We start from the raw sequence: 12,463 nt of genomic DNA, 5'->3' as shown, positions 1-12,463 counted from the left end.
TGTGTGTCCCAATTGTTTGCAATTAGTACAGTTCATGACCCGCGGCACAAAGAGGCGAACAGGTAGACGAACCTTGTCAAAGAGGAGGTAATTGGGCAGGGCAGAGCCGGCGAAGGTCACCCGATAAGAGTCTGAGTTGACGTATATTTTCTTGCCGTCAGCTGCGACTGATGCTGAATGCAAACGTTTGCATTCCAGTACCTTCACTGGCTTAAGCATGGGGTCTTTGAAACAGCCAGTCCCATATTTTAGCAGGTCCAGGCCCGTAGCCAGGATTTTGTTTCGGGAGGGGCTTAAAAAAATTTGCATAAAGCTTTTAATTCTGACAATTTGATATAGTCACTAGAAACTAAATTAAATTTTGAAAAGTTCATAATGAAATCAATTCCAAATCAAAGACAATCCTAAAAATATGTTCATTGTCACAAGAAAGGTTATAGTACTTACTCTCGTTACAACAAAGTATATTCTAGAGTTCACAGTATTTATGCGCTAACCGAATATGACAATGCTTGACGGTGCTGGAAAACACTAGGTGTTCCAAGCTACACCTTTAAAAGGCGTAGAAGATGCTAAACCGAAATGAGTAGAAAAATATCCATAAAATGTTCGAACGAAGAGAATGTCGAAATTCGTACAAAATCTTCTGATTTAGCAAGCGATTTGTAGATGCGCAGAGACGGTTCAACTTCTATTTTCTTTGTCTGGTGTTCTGCGAGTATTACCAGTTCCAAGGCATCATGCTAACACAATTTTTTGATATATTCTATTTAAATGAAACTATTTTCAAGACTAGCCTTGGTCGGGTAGATTAGAAGCCCAGTTAGGAAGGATTTTTGGTAATCAATAGGATCAAAATATAAATTTAAATGATTAAATCAACTGAAGGAAACTGCCCACAATTTAATTGATTAAAGAAAATTGTCTACAAATCGAATGAAAACACTGATTACTAATATCTTCTAATTTTCCTTCAAATCGCCAGTCGCCATGCATGTGTCGTTCACCGTGCAGTTTCAAAATCACGAAATTTAAAGAACTAGCTCCCTAAATCCATCGGAGAGATCCAGATCCCAAATCCTTTCGTTTCATCGTTTTATTGAAACATTCCAACTAAAGTTGAATCAAAATTTTAAATACACCGTAAGTTGATCATATAACGTGCACTGGTGCCAAACAAATGTCCTCAACTACTTATTCTCGTTTTGTTGGTAATAGTTTTATATTATTTCTAAATTGTGACGTATTTAGATAGGTATTTTTACGGTGACTATGAGGGCGGTTTTCATTTTGATAAAAAAAAAAACAGGATTTGAAGTCACGCCAAATCCACCTAAACGCACGGTAACTGGGGACTTGACGGTACGTGAAATTTGTTTAATGTATTACCAAAAGAACTAGAAGGTCTACCTTCTGATGTCGCAAAAAGCAGAAGCAAAAAATATTGCTACGCTATAGCAGGCTACAGGCACCAGTGAATCAAGCTAGCTATTGTTCTATATCAGTGCACATACAAATTGTATCGTTGCCCCCGGCTGCGGAGTAAAATGAGTTTGCCAAATGAAGCAAAAGTGCCTGTGCTACGGGATAACACGAACAGTTAAGGAAGTGGAACAATTAGTTAAAGTGAAAATGGAGCTTAATCTCGCTGAAGTTACCTACATTCAGCTACATCACGTAAAAACTGTGTTTTGATCACGTTTAGAAGCTTAGCACAGGCCGAAAACTTTATTGCAAAGAACAACATGCAACACGAGGTCGAATTTAATAACACCAGAATCAAGATCCCCGTGCATATGGAAAACGACATGGTGGACGTGCGTATCCATGATTTGGCCCCGCGCACGAAGGAGGATTTCATCAAATAAATCATGTCGCAATATGGAGAAGTAGAATCTATTACGAATGACACCTGGAGAAATTTTTTCTCCGGCATTCCCAATGGCGTTCGTATTGTGAGAATGCGAGTGACTAAACCAATACCTTCTTACATGACTATCGAATGCAAATCACCGAAGGATGGCGTGACCTATAAGCAAACAACGCTAATTACATATCCCGGGCAGACCCCAACATGCCAATTCTGTAACTATACAGCCTACTACGGAAAAACATGCGCCGAAGCAACTAGTCAAAACTCATCTACTACAGCCAACTCTAACAAGCAGCCATCGATACCTTCAGATAAACCTAAAACAACGATTCAATTACCCAATAATGCAGGTACAACGACCACGACAACCGCTCCCAAACCAACAACTAGCATCGCCAATAAAGAAGCAAATACCGATGAAGACGGATATACAACAGCGACCCATAAGAACAAGAAACAAATAAGAACCTCTGATCGTGAACAGGAAGAAAGCAGTACCGATGACGACATGGACGGGAACGATAACGCGAGAGAAGGCAGACTGAATGACCACCAAGCGGCCTCACCGCCAAGGAAAAAGATCTCAACACGCAGCAGCAAACTGCGTCAACAAGATCTGGCAGACCGACATTCTTAGAATTTTTTTATTTTTACTTATTGTAAAAAAAATTAAAAGACCCACGGATCAGTTGTGCTAACGCATTGAGCCGTTTCAAATAAAATTTTAGATTGAAAAAAAAAGAAATATTATAAATATGAACAAGCTCAATAATTTCAGCATCTCTTTATTCCGACATATGGACGGGTATACATCGCACTTACTTCACCTCTGTCGAAGAGTAACGTAGGTGTAAGGCCAACTTTCTTTGATGATTTCTGTTGTTCTGTAGTTGAGTGCCCAGAAAATATAGAACAGCTGCTCTTGGGTCGATTTCAATTTATTTATTATTTTTTCTCTCTTTTTCTTCGTGATTTCTGCTCATCTCTCTCATTTTATTCCATAACGAACACAAATAAAACGAAAACATGAAATCGAAACATTAATCCCAATTTATTGACTGTAGACTCAACTAGTTACAACATTTTAGTCGCTCTCCGTGATAGGCTACTGATGTTTGTTCACTGTATCGTCACGTCGTTTTTAGACTTACATGGACATTAATTGGAAACCATCGAAAGAGACAGAAATGCTGCTGCTTACAACATTAAGTTTATTATGATTGATTGACTAATATGTGGTTTAGCATCTATTGACATCCGTTGAAAAGTAAGGATAAAATCACAACAGATAGTCCTACCGCTACTATGTACGTTTCTGTATGTGAACAACATTAGTAATATACGACGGTATACAATTCTTGGGTTGATGAACACCTCAGAAAAACCGCTGTTTTACCACTTTTTGGCTTGTTTATTTTTTGGCATTTTTCTTGCTTATTTTTCGATTGTTTAAAATATCACTACTTTGCGGACTAATAATGTTTAAATACGGACCGCATTCTCCGCATAAAATGAAATTGAGTGTCAACAGAAATACTATTGCATTAAAATGACGCGAAAACAAAAACTGTCTTCTCGACTATATTGTCATCAACTAACGGAAATGTTTTTGTCTAGCACGCTTGAGTGAGATGCCTGATGTTTCTACTAAGCGTACAGTGCACTAACCTATTACAGAAATTCAATCTGCTTATGCTTTAACTAACTTTATTCTGGCTAATCTATAACATAATATCTGAGTTTTGTTAGACACAACCATTAGCGATAAAGTTCTCATTTTGGGACAGTTTTTGAGCTCACTTTTCTATAAAACTTCTGCAATTTTATTATATATTTCGTTTATTTTATTCGGTTCAATGCATTAGCTAAATGAAGCCTTGTGTCTTCAATATATTTCCATGATGTGAACAATGAAAGTGATAAAACGTAAATGGTTGTCCTACAGATCTCGTGCGAACAACTAGCGATTGCATGTGGAGAACTATTTACTAGGCTGAGAAATATTTTTCCTAACCAACAGTGTCGCGGTGGTGTTCATTTCTATCTCGTACACTTCCTTATCATCATAGTGGTTACTGCCATGTCCATGTTCGCGAATTTCTGACGGGTCACGAGTGTCGACTTCCTCAATGATGGTGCCGACCGTAGATTTTGAGATACTAGACGCAGTTTTTGCCGTCAATATTATCCGAACAGCAGCCAAATTTTGGCAAATGTTTGTTTTTCAGGAAATGGTTTTGGAGACTATGTATATGCAAAGATATAATGTGTAAAATAATACTATCGCATTCAGTTTTTACGTGCAGGGTCAGGTTGGAGGAAATATGTCTGTTCACCTAGATTTTCACCACAAAAACACCATTTAATATACTTCCTAGATGTGTCCTTTATAATGAATACCATTTTTTCCAAATGTGACAGGAATCTTTTAATAGCCACGGTGCAAGTAAGTGGTATCAGATCTTGTAGCCGAGCATTGATTTTCTCATCGTCCATATATATGAGGATCAACCACATGTTACAAGTTGTTATGCAAAATGACTGGTTTCGCCTGGGCTAATTTGTTAAATGGCATCAGCACTGAACGCCTGACATGGTTAAACTCGTTAAAGGCGATGTTCGTAAGCATAACCTCCATAATCACCTTCAGCAAATATTTCACATCATTAATGTTGCTCCAGCCAAATACGGAGGCTATTGACTTCAGGTCTTTTCGCATAAGATCGATCTTATGCGAAAAGACCTGAAGTCAATAGCCTCCGTATTTGGCTGGAGCACTACTTCTTGCTTCTGCGACTCAATCATTCGACAGATCCCCACAGCAAGAATTAAAGTAACAGTTTCGTTTGTCTTCCGACGAGTCACACAATATGAAGGGAACTGTTTTATCACACTCAGCATACTGAGTAGATATCCTGACCGCTGTCTTCGGTGGTTCGAAATAGCAATCTTCCTCACAATTCTCGCATTAATTTGTTGAAACCAAACAAGATACAATTTTTTTAAGAGTCACCGAAAAACATGTTGTTTCTTAAATTTATTTTTGAAAATTTTCGGGGGGGGCTTTAGCCCCCTAGCCCCCCCTCTGGCTACGTGCCTGAGCAGGTCCTCGCAATTCAGACTCGAAACGACCCCACTGACTTCAACCCTGCTAGCTGGAATATACACCCTGTACTCCCTCGTAAAGGGCTCGTAGCCAGCAATATCGTTTGCCTGAGTTGAACTGTTAACCACCACCCGAAGCTTATCAGGGCGAATTTTCGATATTTCTGTCACGGCCGAATACCGATCCGTCAGAACTCGAGAAATCTGCAACAGATTCAAACACTTTTTTTCTTTGGTCCGAAAGAAGATCACAAATGGCCCGGTGGCCGTGCTCGGATATACCTTGAGCCGGGGAGCCGATTTTATTTCGACGTCCATCTCACCTTGAGATGAACCGCCGTCAGGGGAAGTCATTTTTGCACGGGCCTATTGCCCAGTGCACGTTATTAAGACAACCAAGAAGGGGAAACGAAAACTAATACTTAGCTTGTGTATGTAACGGTATCCAGACGGCTTACTAGAAGAACACTCTTTCACTTCACTGACCGGCTAACGGTACTCAGAAACAGAAACACAAAAGAAGGGAAAAATACTGAAACCTCAACTAGGCGTAGAGTGTGCAAATAACCTTGAACGCGGATTAACACTATTTGTCGCTATAGAGTGTACGGACCGATGACAAAAGACTTCTATCTCGACTGAGTGCTCGATAACGAATAAATGATTCTGCTTGACGAATGTTTTTGAACATAATCAGTACCGCATAACGTAAATGATGGCATTGCACCGCATTAACTTCGGCTACGTTGAGCTTCATGTTCAATTTTTGCCTTTGCGATTTCTTGCGTCTGAACTGAGCGCGATGAGAAACCGAACTGATTGTATTCTCAATTACCTGTATAACAATTAAAGTTTTTCAATGGAACACTTTTTAACATTAAATTTCAAATAACTTATTCAAGAAAATTTCTACATCTTATGACTCAAAAAATAGAACGAATAGCCCTAAGGTGAAAACTTCTATAACCGAAACAAAAAAGTGTAAGAGTACAAACTTTGTAGTCAAAAATAAACGCATAACTTATACAAAGTTAGTTACCAGCGCTGTATCTATTGTGTATTTCATCATTTTATTCTTATAATCTAATCTGCAAATTATCACAGACAAAATTAAACAAACAAATTACCTTTTTTTGTATTTTTGAGCAAATATTCGCTCAATAAAACAAGTTTTCTGAATGTCAAAATAAATAATAATGGTGATTCTATAAACAATCTCACACAGTAGCTGGACACGGACAACTCAAACTCTGTGCAAGATTCATTCCGCAATTTTTACCTGAAACAAAAAGTCGAAATACTTCCTTATTTGGAAGAATTTTCTGCACACTATAGACTATTATGGCGATTAAACGTTGAAATTTTAAATATTTTAGTCCTTTTTTATCTTTTCTCATGTAAAGGCTATGTAATCACTCCAAATATCAACTATCCAACAGAGGCCCGGAGGGCCGAATGTCGTATACCGTTCGATTCAGTTCGTCGAGATAGCAAAACGTCTGTGTGATTTTGTATGTGTATATGTATGTTTTTATAGTAAGGCTTGAAAAGCTTCGAAAGCCTGGCCTGTAGTGTATTTGCACTGTGTGTTGCTCAAGACTCACATTCGTGCCTAACCACTAAAAGCAATTGTGGGGGGGGGGGGGTCGCTATGCGTTCGTCGCACCTCTTTCTTCTGCTCTATCTCGGAGCCTCGCTTAGTTCATCGAATGGCTTGACCTATGAGCCTTGATATCACTCTCGATTCTTCTATTACTTCTTGTCTCCATCTATTACGTCGCCGTTTAGCTCTCGTTCCTGTGAGCCGTTTAGGTGCTGATTCCTTGAGCCATTTAACTCATGTTTCCGGGATCCACTCAGCTCCCAGCCTTATCACGATCTACTTGGATAATCCCCAATGGCGAATTCATGCTCCGACTTATAGCTCCCCGACGGAGGAATTTTCCCCGACATCGTTACCCGCTCCCTTGAGCCATTTAGCTCCCAGCTTTATCGAGATCAACTCAGATATTATCCTACTCCGACTGAGAGCTCCCCGACAACGGAATTAATTTCGTTACCGGTTTTTGTTTCGTGAGCCAATTAGCTCCACTTCTGTCGCAGTCTTCCCTATCATGAATTCCCCGGCGGTAGATTGCTCCTGATACCGATGTACGTTTCTGTGAGCCATTAAACTCTCCGCTTCGCCTACTCGGTCCAATCCCCGGCGATGGACAAAGCCTACTCAACTCAGCCAGTAGGCGCTGAGGTCCATTCAGGGATTATGGGTGGAGCGTAGCTTCCGATTCACTGGCGACCCATCGACCCACTGCTAGCTATTCGACGCGGTCTACTCGGTCTAATCCCCGACGGTGGACCTATTCTACACACGGTAGGGTGTCGAGATCGGTCCGGCGATTCCAGTGGAGCCTGACGCCCGGTTCGCTTGCGTCCCGACGACCCGAATCCGGTGTTACGTCGCGTACTACTCAACTGGCCCCCGGCGGTAGACCCAGTCTACACCGTCGGAGTGTTCCCCGGCAGCGGAATTTCGCCCGAAATCCGATTTGTGGATTCACGGCGGCGTTCTAGCCAATGGCGCTACTTTGTTGGTCCTTTCGCCACTTCCTCTTGCCACTCTTGCTACCACTTAGCCAACGAGTCCGCTCGAACCAGTCTCCTTGCATTACGTGCATTTCTCGGCTGGTAGCATTCCACGTCCTCAACCAGAGCGACGTAGATGGGAATCATCCCGACAATTACGACCATTAGATGAAACGTGCTTGTCAACTTCATCCGGTTCCGCTTTGAGTTCAGTTCAGCAGCCCAGGCCGGTACGCCATACCTCAGTATTGAGAATGAGACACCCGCCAGGAGACGTCTCGTACTACCTCTTGCTCCTCTGTAATTCGGCATGATCCTTGCCAATGCGTTAGTTGTCCTCGCAGTCTACTCACATACATAGTCGACATGGCTGTTGTAATTTAACCGATCGTCGACCATTACACCCAGGCGCACGCATCGATGGGATGGATTGTCCCCCGACGCTGATCACAATACGCTGGATATTTTTACGGGTGCTTGTCTTGTGGTGAACCAGCTGCAACTTGACGTCAGCCATCAAGGTTCCCACGATGCCCATTGTCTCTGCCATCAACATCTCCACCTCTTCAAGGGTTATCGTCAGGACAACATCATCTGCAAAGCCGGCGATCTAAACTAACCTGGGCAGTTACAGTGTTAACACTCCGTTGTATATTATATTTCAGAGCGTTGGGCCAAGTATGGAGCCCTGAGGTATTCGGGCCGTGACCCTAATCGACCTTGGCCCCATGTTCGTTTTGTAGACCAATACTCGGTTCTAGAAGTAACTTTTCAGAACCTTATATAGATAGTCCGGAACCCGAATTCTGTGCAGCGCTACGGCGATGGTCCCCCAGTTAGCACTGTTGAACGCGTTCTTCACGTCTATCGTTACCACCGTGCAATGTTTTCTACGTGTTCGCGATGACTGTACGGATGGCGTCCACCGTTAAGATCCCTTTCCGGAACCCGAACTGCCTCTGCGATAGTCCGTTCTCACTTTTAGCGTAGGTCGTCAGCCTGTTGAGGATTACCCTTTCCAAGAGCTTACCAAGAGTATCCAGCAGGCATATAGGCCGATACGATGTTGGATCTCCTGGTGGTTTCCCTGGTTTTGGCAGCAACACCAGCTTCTGGATCTTCCATTTCCATTTATCCGGAAAATAGCCATCGTCCAGGCATTTCTGTAGGACTATCCTGAACATGTTCTGAAACGTCACGATCGCAGTCTGCAGTGCCACGTTGGGGATACCATCCGGTCCGGCAGCCTGCTTCGCTTTCAGCCCTTTTGCCACAATAAGGAGCTTATCGTTGGAAACTCGATTATCAGATGCATTTCCACCGTGTGCATCTGCTATTGGGTCGCACTTCGGGAAAACGCTCTCCACGATAATTTTCAGTTTGTCGGCGTACATTTCGACTGGCGTCACTGGACCCTTGATCCTAGCCGTAACGACACGATAAGCATTGCCCCAGGGGATAGCGTCTACTTATTTTGACAGTTCCTTGTAACAAGTTGTGTGTATGTATGTGTGTATGTACGTGTGTCGAAAAATGTTACTAAATTTTTTCAAAGATTTGCACAAACTTTATTTCAAACGAACGGTATAACGCTCCCATAAGATGCTATTGAACTTTTAGTTGATTCGGACATTATGAATTACGCAGAGCTCAAAATCGCACACTGTCTTGCACCTCGACAAATTCTAATTAGGGTGTGGAGACTATTTTCGCCCTATTTCTATTATCGCCCTACCCATTTGAAGCCGTTAGTTAGAGTAGCGTCTGCCATCTTTATTCAATGCATTGGCCCATATGGTCGGTGTTAAGTCAGATCGGACTAAGTCGCAAAACATAAAAAAATGAGATAATGATAGCACTGGATGAAGAACTTCTTCATCTACATTGGACTTTTGCCAGATTTGAAATATGTGACAGTAAGCAGGAGTTATGGCGAAAACTAATTTCCGATTATAATGTAAAGGATGCTGCGATTCAAACTTTAAACTCGTTTTTCTCGAAATAAATAAATTGTCACTTAGTCCGCTCTGATTTAACACCGACACACCGGTAGTGCGAAAATAGGAGCATTCGATTCGAGTTTTCGTGGTGCTGAAACAGAGGTATTTCCCCATTCTCAGGACAGTTTTGGTATTAAATTGGTTCTTGGCAACGAAGCAAGGATACTGATGCAAATTTATGTGCATTTCATCGACTGTAGACTGCGTAATTGATAGAATAGTGTGGCACCCTCCCTAATGGGGCGAAAATTAAGTCTTTACCCTATTATCCCACATTTTCAAATAAATTAAATTGTAAAGTAAAGAAATTTGTGTTTGAATAAAAAATCAAATTGTTGTGCATCGAGAATTTCAGACGCATGCATTTTGTGCGAGGCACAAATGATAAACGTTTTGGGTTGTTCCGGACTTTTGAGTGGCTGATTCCACCTTGGTTATGTTCTAGTTGGTAGTATCACCCATACTACTAATGTGTTTCACCGCACAGTGGATCCACTCCATACAAAAGCTGGACAAAACCTCAAAAGTAGTTTAAAATGTCTGAAAATATCATCTAAGGGTAATTTTGGTGCGCTGAACTCGATTTTAATTAAATTAGGACGCTAAAATAAAAATCAGACAGCCTAGGGTGGTTCTAAAAGTTTTTTTTTTAATTTTCGCAAAAGTGAATTTTATTAACTTCTCAAAACAGATACTTCGTAAGTGAACATTTTGATTTCCTAGGGTAGTCCTCAGTAACGAGTTAGCTAGGGTGATTCCAATTTATCGAAATCTGGTGAATAAAAAATGATGTAATTTTATACATTCGTTTGTAGATTTTCAGTCCAATCTGAATATCATCGTAGAAAAAATCATCCCTTCATAGCTCTTTAAGAGATAATCCTGATGTACTAATTTATAAACGTATGCCTTTAGAATAGTTGTAAAAAATAGCATATCTTAAGGTGTTTGATAAAATGCCTTAAATTTTTGTTTTATTGGTTTATTTATTTATAGTTATCGCCAAAGCTATTAAAAGATGACAGGTTTATTTGATTATGATGAAGATCTCAAATCATGCCGTACTATGCTCTAATCACAGTTGCTCAGACGATGCATACTGCAGCTAAGCCTCTCAATACTTTTCCATTGATTTTCAATTCCAATGATGATATGAATATCTCTCCTTGTGGGTACTGACTTGGTTTTTCGTACGAAAATATCCTGAGCATACTTTGCATTGTATGTGTATGCTTTGAAATAGAGGCGTGAGCGTTTTGCCTGAAACTCTCGTCAATTTGGAAGTGAATTATTGAGGGAGATTTTGAATTTGATTGTTGATTGTGATAGATTCAATAGGGATTTGAAAATAAATGTTGCATTACTGGCCAATAACTAAAAATCGGGTAAAAAAGAACACTTCCCACACTCACGTGTTTATCTTTCATCGGCCACCAGTAAAGCTAACGACCAATACCTATCAAATAGATAGGATTCATGGAAAGATATAATAATAGTTTCAGTTAGTTTGCCTCGTTGGCTTGTATTTATTTGAATTTTTCTATACTGCAGATAACTGTGAAAATGTAGAAACACGAGTCATAGTTGCAAGACGGTTAAGGCATACTTATATTTCTATTAAGGAAATCGCCCCAAACCCTGAATTTACAAGCAGCGTTCAGAAAAAGAAAGCCACCGGTGAATAATAATGCAAAACTTCATGAAATCAAGAAATACTATGCGTCTCCATGAAAAAACTAATTTTACAAATGTCCGAATATCAACCTTCGGCGCAAGATGGCACTATGATTTTTGAAAACTAGATAAAATTCTACGTCAGTTGTACTAGATGAGATCCTTTAACACGCTTTTACCGATAAAGAGATGACACTCTGAATGTAAATAAGTCCGCGTTGAACAACATAGTTATATTGATTTTATTGGTAACTTTTTAAATACTCATTTCTCAAATAGAAATACACCATTAAATTCCTGAGATGATTTTCTATTAGAAATGCCAATATGTGTTGTTAAATTATCATGGTAGTACCTATTAAAGCGAGATGAATTAGAATGAACAAAAACTTTTTGTAACTCAAATTCTTGCAGATTTTCAAGTCCCTGTACGGTTCAAAAAAATGTGGCACTTATATTTTTCAATCGATTGACTCAAAAATTTGGCGAATACAGCTTTAGGTAATGTACATTTAGGAAAAAATATAAAAGGTATGAAAAGCGACAATAAATTTTGGAGGTTTGACCGACCCGGCCCCACTGTGCACCGGTGTGCTGATATAAAATTTCTTAAACATTCTAATCAATTTATTTAAACTTGTAGCGTATTCATAAAAGTCGTCGAGATACAGTTTTTTCGAAAAAAAAAAATCAATCGGGGGAGGAGCAGGGGTGAAATGTCGTCTCTTCTAAATGGCAACATGCTATGAAACTTGCAAAATTTTAACATAATTGAAAATGATCGATCACAATAGATTCGCGATAATTCGTGGAGTGTCTCTGCTGTAAATTGGAAAACTTTTATTTAGTATGCTTAGGGGAGCCTGACTTGATCCCCGGGGAGACTTGATCCCATCATTGAAACTCAAAGGCGGATCAGAATACATTAATCGAATATACTAGAAAGTTGCGTAGTTTTATCTAAACATAAGTTTCTTTAACACAAAAAAATAAATTGGACATGGATTCGAAAAGTAGGCTTTGCCTCAAGCGGTTGTGAAAATTTTGAGGCTGTCACAATTTTAGATTTTTTAAACCGTAGCTTAAAAAGAATTTTTAAAGGGTCATTTGCGAAAAGTTGAGTGCTAAATTTCATCGTGATGCAGGATTATTTGTTTAATCTTCATGGAAGAAGTAACAGATTTCACTCAAGCTGAAAGAGGAACTTCAAAAGATCCGGTAGGATTAC

General features: G+C 40.0%; 1 protein-coding gene across 1 annotated transcript in view; it reads left to right on the top strand.

Moving 5' to 3' along the window:
- Positions 1–12,463, top strand: part of LOC131682240 (collagen alpha-1(XI) chain-like) — a 39,135-nt gene that overhangs the window by 15,854 nt on the left and 10,818 nt on the right. The gene's annotated exons all lie outside the window — the stretch shown is intronic.

Source organism: Topomyia yanbarensis, chromosome 2 (assembly GCF_030247195.1).
Source record: "Topomyia yanbarensis strain Yona2022 chromosome 2, ASM3024719v1, whole genome shotgun sequence".
NCBI classification, from domain to species: domain Eukaryota; kingdom Metazoa; phylum Arthropoda; class Insecta; order Diptera; family Culicidae; genus Topomyia; species Topomyia yanbarensis.
Note: the sequence above shows the minus strand (reverse complement) of the source record. Positions and strands in the feature narration are given on the sequence as shown.